At 44.0% G+C, this 4,654-nt stretch overlaps 1 pseudogene; it reads right to left on the bottom strand.

The window, feature by feature from the left end:
• Positions 1 to 1,711: 1,711 nt before the first annotated feature.
• LOC108544338 (keratin, type II cytoskeletal 8 pseudogene) lies at positions 1,712 to 3,201 on the bottom strand (annotated as a pseudogene).
• Positions 3,202 to 4,654: the final 1,453 nt, after the last annotated feature.

Raw genomic sequence — 4,654 nt, 5'->3', positions numbered from 1 at the left:
ATTTGTTATATTGATTATGTTTCTCCTATCAGAACTGACCAGCTGTTTTGCAGAATTGATTGCACTTACTCATTATTCCAACATTTCATACAAGTAGCTTCAACCCACAGATATATCTCACCTGCAATGTATATTAAGAAGCTTGTGGGAAAAGCAGAGGTCACAAGTTTATTCACTAGAAAATCTTTTGCAGACTGAATAATGTCCTTAAAAAGGAAATAGGAAGAAAAAATGGTATGAACAAAACAAAGGAGGCATTATGGAGATGCTTGTTTTGTAAAATTAATGAAGATGTTTACTTTTCCTAACACATGAAATACTGTGCAGCAAATAGATTCTGTTTGAAATGGAAATGGTCAATTGATTGGTAAGGGAGATATGTACAAAATGTTTACATTGAAAGTTATAAAATGCAATGATAGACAATTGTAAAAAGTGTTGTAAGCTTAGTGATAGACTTGTTTTAGGTATAATTTGGCTTGAGAATATATGTTTCACACTGTTGGGATTGTGTCTGGTGTGTAGCGGCCTTCACCAGGCTTTGAGTACATGTTTGTATTACATGCAAGTTACAAGGGCTTCAAGGCCCTGCTACAGGATTTCCCCTCCTCCAATAGTTCTCATGACTGTGTATGTAAATCAGTCATTCTCATTGCCATTGCCATCTTCTTAACATGACTTCAGAATGAATCTTCCTTGAAGTCTTTCTCCATTACCACTGGCTGTTTTTGCCCCTCTTCTGGCCTAATACATTAGTTTTTGGACCAATTTAATTTGTTGTCTATTTCAGATAGATTAAAAAAGACGATTGACATCAGACAGCACATCAGGCAAGGTTAAAAATGCAATTTCTGGTTTATTAAACTCAACAGAAGAGGTCAATCTTTAATAATTGTATAATCTACTAAGCTATGTTCTCAGAAGACTTCTGGTAGACTTGCTTGTGCCAAAATGTGCACATTTGAGAAAATATGACCTCATTATGCTTTTAAAATACACACACACACACACACACACACACGCACGCACACACACACCACAAATCAATTTGAGATTTACTTTAAGAGATCCACTTAGAAATAATAATTTTGGTCTAATTAAGGCATGAATTAATTTTCTTCTTTTTACTGGCATTAGCAGGAGTGCCTAGAATTGAAGACGGAGGCCAATCTGGCCTGTGGGTTTATAAAAGATGTATTTATTTCATGGTTTTGATGATTATGAGAGCAAGCAACACATTCCAAGTCCTGCTTATAGGAATAGGCTTTCACAGAAAATTATATGGATAAAGTGGCTCTCCAAAATATAGCACTGCTTCCCATTCTTTCCCAATTGAGCTTTCTCTGATTACTAAGGCAAGTCACGTCTTATAATAAACAGTGGGGGCCATTATCCATAGAAGGGGAGAAGTAAGGCTGTTTGTCCTCAGTTATTTATTTATTTATTTTTTGGGCAGAGCTAGCCGAGGTTTTATTTTGAAAACACACACGCGCGCGCATACACACACACACACAAAGCAATTGAATTGTTTTGTAGCTGGAAGCATGGGCAAGGGGGTTCCCCAGGCAGTAAACTCCCCCGCCAGTGGGCTGAGGGCTAGGGCTGAGCCTCAGGTGGGTCTCCTGTTCCCTGTGCTCCGCGCACAGTGGCCTCCCTCCAAGGCTCTGGGGCAGCCGCACCAGGGGTACGCTGGAGGGGCTGCCGCAGCTGTTCACTTGGGCAGGACATCAGAGCACTCCGACACCAGCTTCCCATCGTGGGTCTCGATCTTCTTCACAACCACGACCCTGGTGGAACTGGTTTGGCTGAAGGAGCTGGAGCCTGCCACAGAGCCAAAACTGGAGCCCAGGCCGTAGCTGAGGCTGGGAGTTGTGAGGTCCCCATAGGCCGAGCTCAGCCCGCCTGCATAGCTGCTGGTGGTCTTCATATGGATACTCACGTTCTGCATCCCAGACTCCAGCTGGTTCTCCTCGCCCTGCGGCAGGTTTCTGTAGGTGACGATCTCGATGTTCAGGGCCAGCTTGATGTTCATCAGCTCCTGGTACTCGCGCAGCTGCCGCTCCAAGTCCTGCTTGGCCTGCTGCTGGGTACCCTCCAGCTCGGACAGCTTGGTGTTGGCATCTTTAACGGTCAGCTCCCTGGCTGTTCAGCAACTGTGATGGCGGCCTCCAGGGAAGCCCTCTGGCCTTTGAGGCCCTCAATCTCAGCCTAGAGTTGGCTGATATTCTGGTTCATCTCGGAGATCTCAGTCTTTGTGCGCCGCAGGTCATCCCCATGCTTCCCAGCCAGCGTCTGCAGCTCCTCATACTTGATCTGGTACATGCTCTCAGCCTCAGCCCTGCTTCACTTGGTGACCTCCTCGTACTGCACCTTGACCTCCGCGATGATGCTGTCCATGTTCAGGAAGCGGCTGTTGTCCATGGACAGCACCACGGACGTGTCCCAGATCTGGGACAGCAGCTTCCGGATCTCCTCTTCATACAGCTGCCTGAGGAAGTTGATCTCATCAGTCAGGCCTTCCAGGCCAGACTCCAGCTCTAACTTGTTCACATAAGCTTCATCCACATCCTTCTTGATGAAGACAAATTCATTCTCCATCTCTATATGCTTATTGATCTCATCCTTGTACTTGTTCTTGAAGTCCTCCACCAGCCCCTGCATGATGCCAAGCTCTGCCTCCAGCTTCAGCTTCTCCTGATCCAGTCTCCAGCTGCCGCCTAAGGTTGTTGATGTAGCTCTGGAACATGTTGTTCATGTTGCTCCAAGCCCTCTTCTGCTGCTGCAGGAGGCTCCACTTGGTCTCCAGCATCTTGTTCTGCTGCTCCAGGAACTGTACCTTGTCGATGAAGGAAGCAAACTTGTTGTTGAGGGTCTTGATCTGCTCCTTCTCCTGTGTGCACACTGCCTGGATGTTGGGGTCCACCTTCAGGTTAAGAGGGCTCAGCAGGCTCTGGTTGACTGTGACAGCCGTGATGTCTCCCATGCTGCTGGCCCCACCATAACCTCCACCCAGGCCACGCTGGAAGCTGCTGCTGCCCACTTGGGAGAAGCTCGAGGAGCTGATGAGGGCACTGGGCCCACTCTTGTAGGAGTGGCTGCTGAAGGCCCCTGGCAGAGAGGTGACACCTTGTAGGACTTCTGGGTCACCCTGATGGACATAGTGGAGGCAGGAGTGGAGGCAGGCAGGCTGAACCAGGCAGAGATTCCAGAAGGGGCGGATAAGCTGCTTCTTGGTCCAGTTATTTCTTTTATTATTCCTAACTTCCCTCGTGGTTCCTAACATACTGGCATACACAGCCTGGGCTGGTGAGCATTTAAAGTTCCTTATCTGGATTAGGGTCTACTCCAAAAATATGTGTCTACTCCAATGTCCAGTGATTATACATCAGAAATATGGTGAACAGCAATATTAATTTAGTTGGGAAAAGCGTCTTCCTTCAGAGTAAAAAAAATTCAGATTGGGAATCTTGGCTCAGCTACTTCCTAGGTGAGTTTGTATTGATTGACTGAATCTGCCTACTAGGAAATAAGCAAGTTTTTTTTTTTCCTTCTTTGAGTCACAGGTTCTTGTCAATCAATTAAGGGCAATACTACCATGCAGAATAGTTGTGATCACATGAGATAATGTCTACAAAGTGCTTCACATGGTATCTGATACGGAGTAAGCATTCAGAAATGATAGAAATTACTATAATTACATAATACATTTGTGGAAGAGGAAGAATTCCAACTTTTATTATCTACTCATATCCCATTCTCCAAATGAGACTGCAGAATTTCTAAGTCAAAGGACAATACAGATTATTACAGTGGAAAAAATAAGCTCGTATATCAAAATACAGGATGTTAACTGGGCACAGTGGTATGCACCATAGTCGTAGCTACTTGGGAGGCTGAGGCAGGAGGATCACTTGAGCCCAGGAGTTGGAGACTATAGTGTGTTATGACTGCATCTGTGAATAGCCACTGCCCTCCAGCCAGGGCAACAAAGGAAGACCCATCTCTAAAATACATACATACATACATTCATATGTACATAAAAAGGGGAAAAAAACACCCTAAGAAGTTAGTGGTATCAATTAACCATCTTAAAAGAGGACCAGAAATGTGGAAGGATGCAGGCTAATAGGTGGATTTAGGATATTTACTGCCTGTGTCTCCTGCTTACTTTAGATGGCCAGTAGAGCTGCTCTTCCCTTTCAATTTTAGTATCACCTCTTCTGGGCCTTCCTTGAATCTTCCATAGGGGATTCTTTTGGATTATCATTTTATGGCTTAATTGACCTTCATTATTAAAAGACAAAATGGAAACAAAACAATTCTGAACAGAGGCCATCAGTGTACTGTTCAGAGCATCATGTTTTCATAATCAACTTACTCATTTGCTCTAAAGTTCTTCGTAGTTTGAATTCTGAGATCTCTAACAGGATGAAGTTTGTTAGAGAATGAAATGAACAGAATGACATTTTATAACAGAATGGCATTTCAAAACAGAATGAAAACAACCAAAATGATCATTTCAACAAGCTTCCTCTAATTGCCTTTAGAGAACGTGGCTTCCTCTGCTTATTTGAACATCTAAATAAAGGATAAAACATTTGTAATTTTAATATTAAGAATATACTGAGGGCATGTAATTTTGGTCAGACTGACA

This window comes from Rhinopithecus bieti, unplaced genomic scaffold (genome assembly GCF_001698545.2).
Source record: "Rhinopithecus bieti isolate Rb0 unplaced genomic scaffold, ASM169854v2 scaffold_1306, whole genome shotgun sequence".
Taxonomy (NCBI): Eukaryota; Metazoa; Chordata; class Mammalia; order Primates; family Cercopithecidae; genus Rhinopithecus; species Rhinopithecus bieti.
This window is presented reverse-complemented; position numbering and strand designations above follow the sequence as displayed.